This window comes from Notamacropus eugenii, chromosome 3 (genome assembly GCF_028372415.1).
Source record: "Notamacropus eugenii isolate mMacEug1 chromosome 3, mMacEug1.pri_v2, whole genome shotgun sequence".
Lineage (NCBI taxonomy): Eukaryota > Metazoa > Chordata > Mammalia > Diprotodontia > Macropodidae > Notamacropus > Notamacropus eugenii.
In genome coordinates this window covers 16605242-16622366 of record NC_092874.1, presented here as the reverse complement: position 1 = coordinate 16622366, position 17125 = coordinate 16605242, and the positions used below count along the sequence as shown (strand labels likewise).

The 17125-nt window shown below is 40.0% G+C and overlaps 1 long non-coding RNA gene across 2 annotated transcripts; it reads left to right on the top strand.

Moving 5' to 3' along the window:
* Positions 1 to 1305: 1305 nt before the first annotated feature.
* LOC140531077 (uncharacterized) lies at positions 1306 to 15300 on the top strand. Of its 2 annotated transcripts, none has more exons than XR_011976262.1 (3): positions 1306 to 1554; positions 10226 to 10340; positions 15170 to 15300. It is a non-coding gene; the product is annotated as an uncharacterized lncRNA (long non-coding RNA). The 2 variants fall into 2 exon arrangements; XR_011976261.1 differs by lacking the exon at positions 15170 to 15300 and adding an exon at positions 11146 to 11525.
* The last annotated feature ends 1825 nt before the right edge of the window (positions 15301 to 17125 follow it).

Genomic DNA, 17125 nt, shown 5'->3' with positions numbered 1-17125 from the left:
ATTAAATACATTTTCACCTTAGTCATGTTTCATAGAAGAATTAAAATGAATGGGAGAAGTCATAAAACAAACCAAACCAAAACATAATACAAAAGAAAATGGTCTGCTTCATTCCGTAATCAAATTCCATAGTTCTTTTTTGGGATGTGGAAGGCATTTTGCCTCAAGAGTCCATTGGGAACTTTTTAGGTCCTTGCATTGCAATGCAGAAAAATTCCTCACGCACTCTGGTTGTTGCTGTGTACAAAGTTTTCCTGGTTCTGCTCCTTTCACTCAGCATCAGTTCATATAAGTCCTTCCAGGCCTCTCTGAAGTTTTCCTGTTCATCATTTCTTATTCCACTACATTCATATACCACAACTTGTTCAGCCATTCCCCAGTTGATGGGCATCCCCTCGATTTCCAGTTCTTGTCCACCACAAAGAAAACTGCTATAAATATTTTTGTACATGTGGGACCCTTTCCCATTTTTATGATCTCTTGGGGATACAGTCCTAGAAGCGATATTGCTGGGTCAAAGGGTATGCACATTTTTGTAGCCCTTTGGGCATAGTTCCAAATTGCTCTCCAGAATGGTTGGATGCGCTCGCAGCTCCACCAACAATGAATTAGTGTTCCAACTCTCCCACATCTTCTGCAACATTTATCATCTTCCTGTTCTGTCATGTTAGCCAATCTGATAGGTGTGATGTGGTACCTCAGAGTTGTTTTGATTTGTATTTCTCTAATTAATAGTGGTTTAGAGCATTTTTTCATATGACTATAGATAGCTTTAATTTCTTAGAAGGAAGTATTTTCTGTCAGACATGGTCAATGGCTCTATTCTGCTTAACCACATGTTTATTATGAGAGAAGGCTGTTTGGGGTAGGATTATTGGGAAATAACATTGATAGTATTTTCTAGAAAAATTTTGAAAGTATAGTTGAACTTAAAAAAAATTCAAACAAAATATCAGGTAAGTAGCAACATCTTTAGAGACAAAGGACAGACCTTCCTGGTTGTCTGGCTCACACATTTCCACTCACTTGGCGATTGTTGCTTTCAATAAATAAAGCAGAAGTGATTTTTAATAAAAAACAATTCTTTCCTTATATTGAAGAAAATCAGTGTTGTTCCTGGAAATCCAGCAACTTGTTAGATCAGCTGCTGAAAGTCCCTCTGCTGAGTGCTCTGATTGAGTTCGGAGTTGGACCAACAGGGCAGGCCAGGGGACTCTGTTCCAGAAACAACCCTGGGTCATTTAGAAATGTTCTTTTTCCTGGCAGAGGTGGGCTTCATTCCAGCTCTCATGCAAACTATGAAAAGAGGCAACCAGATAAACATGTTTTGCAAACCATATGGAAAGCTAGTCAAAATATTTTGGAAAAGTTTTGAGGCAGTTTTAAGCTTTAATACCTTTTAAAAGGTATTAAGATTTTGGGATGCCCTGTATTGTAAAGAAAGAGACATTTGAATGAATTAGGAACTCTGGTCAATGTACTTAATTCCAGGAGACTGAAGAGTAAGCAAGCTACCAACTTCCTGATAAAGAGGGCATGGACTCAAGGTACAGAGTAAGTCACATTTTCTGACATGACTAATGTGGAAATTTGTTTTACTTAACTATATAAATTTGTTGTGATGGTTTGTCTTTTCTTCCTTTCCTTTTTTATTTTTCCATTTGGAGGGGGTAGTGCAATGGAAGTTATTGAAAGAGAATTATTGAAAGATTTTTTTTTTTGCTCAAAGGAAAGTAGAAGAAGGTCAAAAGGAAGCACAGATAAAGAAGACAACTTTGAAAGTTTCACGTTGAATGTGTTATATATTTTAAAGAAAAAGCAATCCTTTTTCTGTTCTACTTTGCACATGAAAACATCTGATTTATTTAGTGTTTATTAAATTCAGAATCAAAATAAACTTTTTTTTAAAAATGATAATAAAATAGATATTCTTGTTTAGAACCAATGCTTTGCTCCTGCCTTGAATGGAAGAAGAGCTTTCTCCCATTTTCTAACCCCAAAGTAGTAAAGATAAATATGGTGCATCCCTTTTGTGCAAATGAGATTTCACAAAGCCAACTTGCTTTGTGATCAAACTAAAAAGTATTTAATCAACAGCCTTTAATAAAGCTGGGTGTCCAAAAGAGTCCCAAGCCCTGACAAATGATAAATGATCTGCTTGGTGTCTGCACATCCTAATCCAATAAGGAAGATAATTCAGCCTAATGCTCTTTTGGCTCCTCTGGGTACCATTTACATGTTCAAGTTGCACTCCCAGACTCAAATGGGAAGAAAGCTGACAGCACCAGAGTTTTATTGTCCCACCTCAAAGAGTTACAAAGTTACACCTGTGGTCAGGTGCAGACACACACGGAGAGACAGACTTGTAATCATCCAATCTCCACACAAGATTAACCAAGGACCTAGTTTAAGAGATGACAAAGAAAGGATGACAGCAGTTAGGACTGGAAAAGCATCTTGTCCCACTGTCTTCTGCCCCAGTCAGACCATCATTGGAGCTTCTATTCAGTTTGAGGCACCTTAGTTTCAGAGAATATTGATGTGAAGGACTGCAATATCCAGAGGAAGACCTTCAGTCCATGTCATATGAGGATTAACTTCAGGAATTGGGAACATCTGGCCTACAGAAAAGAAGGTTCAGGGATCATGAAAACTATTTTCAAGCAGTTGAATGTCTGTCTTCTGCTTGGTCTCATAGGGCAGAACCAGGAACCATGAACAGAACCTGCAAAAAAAACTGATTTAAGTTTTGAGTTCAGGAAATATTTCTCAATCATTAGAGTTGCCCAAAAGTACAACAAGCAACCTTAGGAGCAGCAAATCTCCCCTTCCCCAGGATGCTGTCAAGCAGCTGCCAGACGACCACATGCTCAACATCCTGAGGAGAGGATCTTTGCGTTGGTTTGGGGCTAGGCTCAGTAGCCACTGGGAATTTTCTTCCCAACTCCAAAAGTCTATGATTCTCTGATCAGCCTTATTTTACAGATAAAACAATCTGACGCCTAATCAGTTTATGACTAGTCCAAGATAGTTAATGAGCAGCAGGGCCTGAACTAGAATCCAGGTCTCTTGAGACTTCTAAGACTGAGATTCCTACTCCCTCCCAGACCCGAGCAAAAGTGAAGGCTTGGATTCGCTGGTGGCATATTGGACCCAGATCATAATGCAGAGCTGTAATGATGTGTCTTTCAAAAGATGAGAAGGTTAAGCTCCCACATGCTTATTCAAAGCTAGCTAATTAGGGAGCTCTCAGTGCATGAGATCATTGTGTCAAGCCCTGAACAGAAAACAGCAGAGGGAAAAGACAAAATGTGGTAGCCAGCAGTTTGGAGATTGAAATGAGATCTTATGGTCTTTCGTAAAGAGTATTCAAAGGTCAGTCCTGGAGGAGATCTCAAATCAGTTTCAGCTGCTCATTTTTCCAAGGCCTGATGGTCTGAGACTTGCCAACATTCTTTACTAATAGAGTTCTCTTCAAATATGAGCAAACTGTCATTATTTAAGACTCTTCTGTTATAAGGGGAGGAAACATGCTGCAAGAGCCTGGCCTGGGACCCAGTCTGCATTCCTAGAAATGAATCAAGGACAGATTCATGCCACCAAGCCTGTCCTTCTCAACCTGGCTACGTGGGGCTGAATGGTGGGGCAAGATAGGTTTTACAAGTCCTCTGATTATCATCAATGTACATAAGATGACAAATTGTGGGGAGAGAGAGAGAGAGCTGAGTAACTCCACCAGCTCCTCTGGGTTATTTCTAGTTAGGATTTAAGAAAAGTAGAATCATTCTTTGAAAGACCTGAGACAGATGGAAATGAGGCTTTGGAGCTAGTATCTATGATCCTATTGGGTCCATGTGGAAATAGTTCTCTGAGAATTTCTCTTCTCCATTATCCCTTTGTCTTTATTCAAATGGAGGGTGGTGAGGAGATTTAAATCACAAAGTACTTATTAAGCCCCTACTATGTATTGAACACAGTGCTAGGCACTAGTGACACAAAGAGAAAAATTAAAGTTTCTGTACTCAAGTAATTTGCATCCTCATCTTTTCTCTAAAAGGTCCTGAACAATTGATAACCATGAGAAATGATTGAAAGGGACTTTCAGAAAACACTGAGAAGATTTGTATGAACTGATGCAGAGTGAATAAGCAGAACCAGAGAATAATTTATACAATAGCAACAACTTGGAAAGATTTGAGAATGCCAATGAAGGCAATGCTACTACAATCTGAAGGACCATTGGTGAAGCACGTTCCCCACTGATTGACAGATGATGGCCTCAGAATGCAAAATGAGACACATGCTTTTGAACGTGGTCAGTGCAGATGCAGTCAGCTTTGCTTGACTATGCAGATTTATTATGATGATTTTTTCAATGGGAATGTGTTTCCCAGGAGGAAAACTTACAGGAATATCATAGCTAAGTTTCAAGCATCCAAGTTAAGAAGAAAATATTGGAAGCAATAAGAAAAAAACAATTTAAATATCATGAAGTTACAATAAGGATTGCACAAGACCTAGAAATTGCTGTGTTGAAGGATAGTAGCTCTTAAGATGTTATATCTCTTAGAGCAAAAGGGCTGTGGTTATAACCAGGGGTAACTTACTCAGCAAAATATAATCTGGAATGGGAAAAAATGGACATTTAATGAACTGAAAGACTTTCAGGTTTTTGTGACAAAACTTCCAGAACTTAAGGGAAAATTCAATATATAAAATCCAGGAGAAATATAAAGTAAACATTAAAGACCAATTATAAGAGACTTTCCATAAGGTCAAATTGTTTAGTTCTCATATATGAAAACATTAGCAGTCCTTTTATGACTGTCATCATCACTTGGGTGCTTTGACAGAAAAGCTTGGGCTGAGCTGAGTATGATATTCTCAAAATATGAAACTATGTAGGGAGAGTTAAAAGGAGTAATTATCTCATACTAATGAGGCATAAAGGGAACAATCAATGTAGAAGAAGTTAGTAGAGGGGAGGGCTTTACTCTCATTGAGACTAGGCTAAAGAGGAAACAACATATATATATGTATATATATGTGCATAAAAGTCTTCTAAATTCAGAAAGAAACAAGACAGCAAAGGTATAGGGTGGGGAGTGTGGATAAGGGAGGGACTTTTAGAGGAGTGGCTAGGTTAAGGAATAGGAGGAAAAGGTTGCAGACAGAAGTAAAGCACAGAAGGAGCAAGAGGGATAGAGTAGGGTGAAATGAATAGTAAGGAAAAATAGGAAGAAGGAAAATATACAGGTAATTGTAGCTTAGAATGTGAATGGGATGAATTTACCCATAAAATGGAAATAGAGAGCAGATTAAAAATTTGAATTCAACAATATGTTGTTTTCAGGAAACATTATAAAAATGAGAAGTACAAAGATAAAATAAAGGATAGGAATAGAAATTAGTATGTAAAAAAAAATGCAGGGGCAGTAATCATGATTTCAGATAATGTTAAAGTTAAAATAGATTCAATCAAAAGAGAAAAATAGAGAAATTGCACTATATGTCAACATTATTATTCAATATTGTTTTAGACTATTCAAAATAACTAAACAGTATAAAATATCTGAGTGCACACCTGCCAAAACAGACAAAGGAACTATATAAATACTTTTTATATGAATATACTCAAATCTAAATAATTGAAGTAATATTTATTGTTCATGGGTAGGTAAAACCAACATGATTTTAAAAATGACAATTTTACCTAACTAATCTATTTATTCAATGTCATCCCAATGAAATTACTAAAAGATTATCTTACCAAATCAGAAAAAATAAATAGCAAAATTCACTTGGAAGAAGAAAAGGTCAGGAACTTCAAAGAAATCAGGGAAAAAAGATATAAAAGAAGTAGATCTAGTATCAGACCTTAAAATACATTATGAAGTGAGAGCACTGTGGAAGTGTAAAATGAATAATTTTGATTATTTTCGATCAAAATTTTTTGTATAATAAAACCTATGTAGCCAAGAATAGAAGGAATGCAGAAAATTGGGAAGGAAACTTTCATAGACAATCTCTCAGAGAGGCTGTAATTGGGTTGGAATATGTCTGTGTAGGAAATGATGAGCTAGTTAATTTAGAAAAACATGGAAAGACTTGGACTTATGAAGGAAGATGCTATCCACCTTCAGAGAAACAGATGATAGGAGGAAATAAGCATAGTATAGCCTTCTATATGTGTGTATGAGTGTATTCATGTGCATGTTTATAAATATCTAGGTATATGTATGTGTACATATATGTGTGTGTATTCACATTTAAATGTAGTCTTCTTGGGGGAGGGTAAGAGAGGACAATAAAGTAAAAGTATACAGCAGACGACAAAAGAAAACTAACAAGGAAACAAAGAAAAGTCGGGCAACTTTGAAAGCAATGTGTATTAGTTATTATATAGGTTTTCTTGAAATGGAAATTTATTGTTTTATACCGAATCCTCTCATGTTCTGCTGCGTACATGGTAATATATTTTTCCTTTCTCATTTTGTATTTAAGTTTAAAATAAAAAATTACAAAAAAGAAAAAAAGTTAAGTTTAAATTTAAAACAGAAAAAAAAGAACTTACCTAATGAGGCAATTTTCTATTATATGTGGTAACAGAGTTAAGGATTGCATGGGGACAGGGTAAAGGAGGTCGAAATCTATCAGTTTTTAATGGTAGATGATTACTCTGCCTTGAATATCTCTGATTCTTCTGGTTCCAACTCCACCCGACAGCTCACCAAAACTGTCTTCTCTGGTCATCATATAGGAATCAGGTTCATAAAGGAATTTACATGTGAACCTGGGGAGGTTTTTTTTCCCTCTTGAAACTCATCAGGGTTCATTGGTGGGCCCTTGCCAGACAAGAGAAAAGTTAAGTCAGATGATGAAATGTGATCACCAAGCTATAAGGTCTCAGAACTAAAGCTACTTGAAATGAGCTCAGAGCTCCCTGAGCAGAGCATATGTCACATGTGATAGAAAACAGCACAGATACCAGAGAAGACTCATGTGATGGGGTAAGAGGATCAGGGAGAGAGATTAAACAAGACAGTTATCTCCTCAGTTCCCGGTTTTAGGGAGACTGTGATCTCACCAAGGCAGGTGAGATTCTTTCCTCTACCACTAGAACAACTACAAACCAGCCACACTTTCTTATTCCTTGGGATTCTTATTTATTCTTTGGCTGGTTTTCTACAACTCTTCGTTGGAGAACCTTCCCAATGTGCTGCAGATCTTCCTCGGGGTCTTTTCATATTTCATGCATACCTATGTAATCCCTGGGCTGTCCTGCGCTTGCTACATGACTGACCCATCTCTGTTTCTGCTATTATGTATTCTTGATTCCTTTTGTGCCCCTAGGAGGTAAGCTTCTTAAAGACAGGGACTGTGTTTTTGCCTTCCTTTGTACCTGCAGATCTAGCACGATGTGTGGTACATCATAAGTGCTTAATAAATGCTCACTGACTGACTAACTTTTCCCAAGCAAGTTATTAGTCATGAGTTGCAGCTGGTTTACACCAACCACTCATTTACAAGAACATACCACCTATAGTTAATTACCAAGTAATTCTATTAAGTGCCAACTGTGTACTAGAGCAGCCAGGTGGCGGCATAGTGCTTGGAGTGCCAAACCTAGAGTCAAGAGGATTCTTTCTGAGTTCAAATCTGAACTTAGGCACTTACTAGGTGGGTGACCCTGGGCAAGTCATTTGCCTCCTCTTGCCTCCAGTTCCTCTTCTGTAAAATGAGCTGGAGAAGAAAGTGGCAAACCACTTTAGTATCTCTGCCAAGGAAACCCCAAATGGGGTCATGAAGAGTCAGACAGGATTGAAACTACTGAACAACAAGATGTACCAGGCATAAAGCTAGGTAAACATGCCCACTCGTTGCATGTCAAAATCTGGTCAAGAGCTATCCTCCACCCATTTGATTTTTCACATGCAGATGGTGGTCAATCTCTTCAGAAAGACAACCAAGCAGGCAGAAGAAAAATGAGGTTTATAGACTGAAATGTACTCTCCAATACTATGTTCTGGCTGTTTAGAGCAACAGCACCAACCCTCCTGGTGTACATCAATCAGAAAGACAATGCAGCCCCATGAGAAAAGGAATGGAGCTGCCAAGAGAAAGGATTCTACAAAGAATGGCCAAAGTCATAGATCTTAAGAGGAGTGACTGCAGCAGACCCCTGAGGAAATATTGGTCAAATTAGTCAAATAGTAGTCCTTTTAGCCATGCTTCTGCATGGATGTTAACAACATAGGACTGGCCTTATGCATAAGCAGAGCAGGCAGCCAATGCCATCTCCCCTCCTGGTTTACTACAGTCCTAACATTACCGTCTCCAGGGTCACTTCTTCATGGCCTGCTTAAGGAGATGTACAGCTTTAATTGGTCAAAAACATCAGGTGTTCTGAGATAGAGCATATTGTCCAGCAAAGCATTAGCAGATTTATCTGATTAAACTCCTTGATATAGGTGACCATTGATGTAGGCTCCTTAGACTGGGAAGAAGCAGGGAAACATGCATAAAGAAACAGCTGGAGTGACTGATGGGATTGTATGATCTAAAGGAATTATCCTTATCCCAGTATTAAATTTTATCTGTACTCGGAGCCTCCTAGGGTCTTCTCACTCTATATTAGTGCATTTCAAGGCTTCACTCTTTATTTTTCTATCTCACTGTAAAACCACACAACCCCTAACAACTCTGGACCATCCAAAACCAGCCTGCTTCCCAGATAAACTCAGATGCCTGGTTTGAAGCTGCATGTGTGGCTTTGATTTCTTAAATCAGATAAAATCAGACAGAGAAGCAAGACTGAGCATATGTCTTGTTAACTATTTCTTTGCCAGTCTGTCCATTTAATCTATCACTATATTGTCAATAAATCCCATTTGAGTGAGAAACTTTATCTCTGTTTCTTGAAATTCCCACCACACACAGTTACCAGAAGAGAGCTGACATTTGGGGGAATGGAGCGTCATCATCACTCATTCACTTTCATATAATGCTTAAGTTGCTTAAGGTGTTTTCATCCCAACAAGCCTGCCAGGTTATTGTGTAAATATTCTTGTCCTCATTTACCAATGAAGAAACAGCCTCAGAAAGGTTAAGTGACTAACCAGCTCACAGTCACTGAGCAATATGTAACAGAAGTCCTGGTCCACAACTCAATACTGCCTCTAAGTGCACATGGATGAATAAGGGAGGAAGAAAAGATCATGGTCCAGAGTTCTCTGTGACCCCTGTGATGTGATGGGCACCTGCAGCTGGGGGGCAGGAGATGCCCAGAGCCCCAGAGGTAAATCTAACCTAATTTATAACTTCACCTAGGGCTATGCCCACAGCTAAAGCTGTGGAGGTTGTCCCATATGGGAACACAGCTGATCAGCAGACAACTCTGAGTGTGTCATTATACAAAACCAGATGAGGTCACTGTCCTGCACTGATAAAATTATAGGACTGAATCAAAGAAAATATACACAAATTTTTATCTGTCATCTCTTTACTTACCACTGCCTTCTCTTGTACTGACTCCAAGATTTGACAAAATCATTGTTTTACTTTATATAAAACAGAAGGATGATCTAATTTGGAAAGTGTTGGGGAGGGGAAAAGGGTGATTTCCAACCCCCCTTACTCAATTTCCATGAAATCGACTTATTTGATTTCTTACAGATGGAGGCCCCTCCGCTAACAGCCCTGGGTTGCTGGCACAGAAAATGAATGTGCGGCATTAGTGATTACAATAGGGAGATATTTCCAAATAACAGAATGGCTAGATATGTGAACTATTTGGAGAAATATCCATTTAGGGTGATCAGCAGCTCTGGGATGCTGGCACAGAGAATGAATGTGCAACATTTGTGATTGCAATAGATAGACATTTCCACATAACAGAATGACTAATATGTGCAGTATTTGGAGAAATGTTCATTTAGGGTGATCATCACAAAAACATCCAGGGATCCTTTCAGCCTAAAATGACCTGACCCTATTGGTGCTGGTGTAGAGGTACAAACATATCTACTTGGGGAAAAACTGAGATTTGTGTTTGATTTGGGGGTGAGAGAAGAGACGCAAGTTTGGGAAGTATCGGAGCTGCCTGTGCCCCACACCGCATTCATTGGCTCATCTTCAAGTTCATTGCAAATTAGACAGCTGAATTAAGCTTGTCTGAGTTACAAATTACCTGTTTCCATTAAACTCAGTCTGTGTCTACTTACAGGTAAAAAATGTCAAGCTCTCTGGAGTTTTCTGACCCAAGGAGTTTTGACTCTGGAGTGGATAGAGAAGAGGCAAGGATAGGTTCTCACTGGATCCCACTATGACATCTTTTTGAGGTGAGTCAGTTCTCATGGCACTGGGGAGTGCTCCAGTATTTCCTTTCCTTTAAATCTATATATGCTCACCTGGTACTGAGACTGGTCACTTTTCTCCTTTTGTCTGACTGGTTGCTTTCTTCTATCAGAAACCATTAAGTTTGCAACAGTTCCTATCGATTGAGAATCCTGACTCTTTCCCCCGGGAGTATTTGCTTGTAGGCACCGGTAAAGGCTGCATCCCACTAACCAAAAACAATTCTGCTTTTGAGAAAGAAATAATCAAGGAATATTCACAAGCCATCACAAACTATGAGGACAAATTTCTCACTCAGTACACCACCTACCCCTACTCGTGTGTCAAAAATGACTCCTTTCTAATGAAATGTAAATCTTTGACAAGAATTCTGAAATATGATATTTGCTATTTTTTTTGAAGGAGAAGTAGAAGGGAAAGAAAAACAACAAGCATTTAATTAAGCACCTATAGACATAGGGGCCGCTAGGTGGTGCCATAGTGCATAGAGTGCCAGGTCTGGAATCAGGAAGACTCATCTTCCTAAGTTCAAATCCAGCTTCAGACACTTACTAACTGTGGACCCTGGGCAAGTCACTTCACCCTGTTTGCCTCAGTTTCCTCATATATAAAATGAGCTGGAGAAGGAAATGACAAGTATCCCTGACAAAAAAAAAAACTCCAAGTCTGAAAAGACTGAAAGGTAACATAGACACTGTGCTAAAAGCTTCAAAAATGTTATCTTATTTGATCTGAAAGGAGAACGGCAATGGATAACTCTTGTGACCTTGGTTTGTCCTTTTTTGACAGGAAGCTGTGAAGATATTAAAATTCCTAGGAGAGAGGGAGAGACACACATACACACATACACAGACAGACAGACAAACAGACAGATAAAGAAGGACACCCAGGAGAAGTCATTCCAACAAGTGCTTTTTCCCACACACCATCTCCACTGGCATTCAGCTACCCTGTTCTCCAGAAGATGGAAGCTTGTTTCCCTTCCTGCCCAAAGGAGACTGTGGTCTCCTTCCTTCTGGTCTCAAAAGGCAGAGAAGGGACTTTTGCTTGACAGCACAATTTCCTCAGGATATGACTGACTGACTAAATAAACGAATTAAAAACATTTTTAAGCATTTACCATGTGTCTGGCATTGTGCTAACCTTTGGGCATACAAAGACAAAAGAGAGACAGACCCTGGCTTCAAGGAGCTTATATTCTAATAGAAGGAGACAATCCATATCTGCAGAAACAGGCTCCAGAACATCTCCTGGCTCATTTCCAATACTTGTGCAATTAGATTTTTTTTCTTCCTCCCTCAAGTCCAATCACTTGGTTCCTCCACCCCTTCCTGCCCATTCCCTCCCCACTTCCTTCTCTTTCCCTGAGCCAACCCTTGAAGTACACTTATTTTCCTAATTTGTCTGAAAACCCCCATCCTTTCCCTCTCAGAGCATTCAGTAACCATTCTCTTTACCAACAAGGAGAGTTTTATTCAAATACCAAACTTGAGTCCTGGTTGCCCTTAAACTATGAACAATTTGAACATTTCCTTAGAGTACTTTCAGGTTGGCAGAGGGCTTTCTCTCTAATACCCAATGAGGCATTAGAGCCATTGTCCCCATTTTATAGACTGGGAAACTGATGTTCTATAAGGTTATATCACTTGCTCATGGTCTCAAAAATAGTAATTTTGGAAATTTATAATTTCCAAGAAATTTGAAATCAGGATTCAAATAATAATGAATACCAGCACTTTTATATCACATTAAAGTTTGCAAAGGGCTTTGAAAGCTGCTGTCCAAGCAAGACTGGGCCTTTTTGGACAGATGGATGTTATTCCAAAAGCATGTGACACGATGAATGGGAAACATTCCTGCTGGCATTGTTTTTGCTAGGTTTGGCCTTGTATTGCCAGTATTGGGAAGTCCCCAGATCAGGGCCAGCAGGATGACAGGATAGTTCAGTGAGCTTTTCTTACAAAATCATCATATTTAATAGGAGACTTCAATTACTTTTAAATAGTTCCGAATCATTGATCTTGTCGCAACCTCACCAACAAGCCAGCTAGAATAAGCACAAGTAAATGGATTCCAGGCCCCTTTCTGAAAACACTTTCTGTTCTGTCTTTTTACCCCAAATCTGGTCAAGCTCAGTCTTTCTGCACCCTGCACCCAATAAGTCACATGGAGTGCCAGATTCTTGCCTTTTGAAAATGTCCAGCACCATTCTTCATTTAACACTACCAACCCTAGAGCCACCTCTTGGCAGTGGACAGGCCTTCACTATCCTTCTATGCTAATCTTTCCAGAATCTGCCAGATAGCAATGATCATTTTCAGAAATCCTGGTTCATATCCTTTTTCTTCCATTTTCCAAGATGTTGTCCTACCTAGCTAGCCTCGCTCTTCTTTACTTCCTCTAAAACATACAAATAGGAGAAAAGTCACCTTCCTTCCTTCCTATCTGTCTTTGTGACCTGGGACAAGTCCCTCAACAGTTCAGGGGGCTGTAGCTTTATCCCCTATAAAATGAGGGGGATTGGACCAGCTCACCTGTGAAGGTCTCTCTGGTTACAAATCTGTGCTCCAGGGGATCATCTAAGTGCCGTGAATTCCCCAAAGACATGAAATTGCTTCAGTTAATCCAACCAGTCTCTGACTTTGTAGAAAAGCTGAAGTAGATGTTGTTGACGTAGATGATGATAATGTAGTAGATGACTTGTTGCTGGAGACCTTGGGAATTCGGGAGAGCTGTCCAGGGTCACCCTGCTAAGAAATGTAAACAAGGGAGCTCAAGCCAGGTTCTGTGCATTTGGAGGCTCACATTCTCTCCAGGAAAGCTGGCTTCCACTCTACCAGCCGCATTATCCTGAAGCTGCCTTCCAAAATCCCCATGGCCAACACTACCATTCTTTCTCCTTTTCCAATGGTCATTTCATTCCCTCATGGAGACCCAAGTTACAAAAAAAAAATGTGTTTAATTTATTCCAAATTCATCTGAGAATTTCTAAGATGTACCTTGCCAATCCTCCCCCAACCCCCACAAGAGTGCAGAGACTCTTGTATTTTTGTCTTTGTGCCTGGCACTTAGTAGGTGCTTAATAAATGCTTGTTGGATGACAATAATAGCCATCACTTCACATATGTTATCTCATTTGATCCTTACAACAACCCTGTAAGATAGGTACTATTATTATCCCCATTTTATAGATGAGGAAATGGACGCTGAAGGAGATTGGGGTCATGTAGCTTGTAAGTGTCTGAGACAAAGTTAAAACTCAGGTCCACTGATCGATCCACTGTGCCTAGGTGGCATAATGATAATAATTAATAATATGATGAGGGTGATGATAGCCATCCTTTCAAGTTTGTCGAATAATTTACATTGATTATTCCATTTGATATTGAATCAAAGAAATTGGTCACCCCAAAAGATGCATATTTTCCATGTTTTTACAATTTTATTCACTTTAATTTTCTTTTATACTTTCAGATTTCCAATTCATAATTCACAGTGAGGTGGAGCAAATTTCATCCTAAACTGAAAATTTCTTGGAAGCTCCTGTAGTTTGTAGAGACCAAATAAGTAACATTTGAGTAGCAACAGCTCACATGTGTGTTTCACTTTGAAGAATATGGTGTAAGTGGTGAAGGATGCAGGCAAAAAGGGAGCAGCTCACGCTGCACCATGAAGTCAGAACTGATGCCAGGGAGTCCAGCTTTCTTGTTCTATGAAGGAAGAAGCTGAGGCAAACAGAGATTTCCCCTTTATGTTTTCTCTTCCCCTATTAGAATTCAAGATCCCTGAGATCAGGGACCTTGTTCTCTTCTCTTTCTATCCCCCAAATTTATCACAGTATTTGGCACACAGTAAGCACTTAACAAATTACCTACCTATTAATCTATTTTCTATTTGTTTATCTGTCTGTCTGTGTAGCAATCTAATCATCCACCTATCTACCCATTTATCATTTAGTTAAATATCATCTATCTATCTAACTACCATCTATCTATCCATCCATCTATCTATCTATCTATCTATCTATCTATCTATCTATCTATCTATCTATCTGTCTGTCTGTCTGTCTGTCTGTCTGTCTGTCTGTCTGTCTATTTGTCTGTCTGTCTGTCTGTCTGTATAGTGATTTGCCCAGGGCCAGACAGCCAGGAAGTGTACAACATCTAGTTGCCTCTTTTTCTGATAGTTTATGTAGCATTCCCCCAAAGAACTCTGTTTGTTCAGTTTCATTTCCAAGACCTTCCTAGATCATTTAGAAATTGGTGAAGATCAATTGTAATGAGGCCATGGGTCTCATCATTCACCACAACCTTACCCTGGAGCTATGAGAGAATCACCCTGCCTCTCAATGCACAATGTGGCCTTGATATCTCTTGCTAACATCTTTTCTAAGGGCACCTTTCTTGGGGAAATATCTCCAACACCCATGCACAGTACACTTCAGGCATTCTATCAACCCCCTCATTCCATGCAGTCATTTTAAAAAGTTCTTTGATTTAGACACAAATGGCTTTATGAAAATGAATGCTATTTAAATCATTTCTATTGAGGAGGAAAAAGAGAGAAACAGAAAGAAGAAAAAAGAAGAGGAGAGAAGAGAAGAGAGGATTGGAGAGGAGAGGAGAGGACAGGGGAGGATTGGAGAGGAGAGAAGAGGAGAGAATGAAGAGAGGAGGGGAGAGGACAGGACAGGACAGAACAGGACAGGACAGGAGAGGAGAGGGGAGAGAATGGAGAGAGCAAGAGAGAGAGAGCACAAGAGCTGTAGTTTCTCTTCGTCGGGTATAATGATATCACCACCATTTATTCTCAGCCCTTAAAGGTTGAAGCCGCTCCACAAATCTCTCCTGAGCTGCGTACATCTGCTGTCTTAATGGTGGCCTCAACGAAGCCTTCTGATTTTTCCACACACCATCCATCAATTAAAACAGAAGGCCAAAGTTATTTCTCCTGTCTCAAGCACTTCATTAAAACAATAACCTTTAATGCAGTGAGTGACAGCAGAGTCATGAAATAAATATCGGCAGCGCTGGTGTTTCCATCTCATCTCTCCGAAAGGCTCGAAAGGCTCACTCTCACTCTCCTACTGGTGGCAGTTGCAGGGGAGCTGGGGGGGAGGGGGGGGGCGGGACGGGACACAAAGACAGCTGTATTGGCCCAGGTGATGAGGGACGCTTCGCTGCATTTTTCTTGCCAGTTACTTTTTTTCCCTTATCACTACAGGCACATTATGGACAAATCAGAAGATAGCAGAAAGAACCCTAAAAGTAGGCCAAGCTTCCCTTAAAATATCACAGGGGATGAGGGCGTAATAAGAGAGAGGTGAGTGGAGATGTCCCAGGTCACTGAAACTTAGAAGGTGCCCAGGTTCACACTAGATGAGCTCCCAGCCCTCCTCTGATACTTCCCGAAGGGATGGCCTTCTGAGAAGCAGCCTTGCTGTGTCTCAGGATCTCAGCCAAGGTCTTCTGTTCCTTCTTGCCTCTGGTCCCCTAAACAGTAATGGTGTCCTGGGATCTTTCCTCTGACAGGACTTACTCCAGTTTCTCCTCCCTCGCAGGGCAGTGCTCTGAGGTCTCCCCAAGGAGGCCACCATCAGAGTCTCCCCACCTCCTAACAATTGTTTTAAAATACACTTTCATGACTACTTCGCACTGGCTCCCAAATGGTGGCAGTTATGATTCTGATAAGGGTCTTGTCCCAGTGCAGATAATATGGGATGCTCCACCAAACCGCCATCAGGGTAAGCTTAATGTGGCTTCCCTAGATCTTAGGCCTTGCTCTTCCAAATCAGAATGATTACCCTAGTACTGGGGAGGAGCTGGCTGGTACAGATACCTTCATTCATGTAGCCAAGAGTCCATCATGAAAAAGAACACTGCTCTTGGAGTCATGGAATCATTAGAGACTGGAAGAAGATTATCTAAACAGAGTCCTTTTACTTTATCAATGGGGAAATGAGCATTTAGGGGACTTGTTCAATGTCGTATGGCAATAATTAGATGCTCTGGAGTCTGAACTCAGCATAATTTTTTTCAGTCATGTCCAACTCTTTGTGGCCACTAGGGGATGCTATAATGCATACAGTACCAGGCCTGGAGTCGAGAAAACTCCTCTTCCCAAGTTCAAATCTGGTCTCAGATACTTACTGTTATCCTTGGCAAGTCACTTCACCCTATTTGCCTCAGTTTCCTCACCTGTAAAATGGCAAATTACTCCAAGATCTCTGCCATGAGAACCCCAAATGGAGTCACAGAGTCAGACATGACTGAAAAGCAACAAAAATAGCAAAGATATTGGAATGATTATCACTTCCTTCTTCAGCTCATTTTACAGATAATGAAACTGAGGCAAAGGTGAAGTAACTCATTCAGGGTCACACAGCTAGTAAGTGTCTGAGTCCAGGTTAGAACTCAGGAAGAGGAGTCCTCCTGATTCCAGGCCTGATACTTTATGCACTACACCACCCAGCTGCCCCAATAATATTTTATAATATAATAATAAAAGAAAACTGGACTATAATAAGTTCCTAAGAGCTGTACAAAATATGGTGAAAAGTCCAGGATACACTTAACACTTTCTAAGAGGTAGGATAGTTCAGTGTGGGTTGGTGGGGAGGGGCCAGGGTTGTTCAATTGTTATGATAAATATTCAAAGGTTCTACGTAAAGATCAGCATTTGAAAGTGCAGTGCAGCACTCCAGCATTTCCAGAAGTCAGACACATGCATTGGCAGAGTTCTAAGAAGAAAGTGACCTTTCCATCATGGT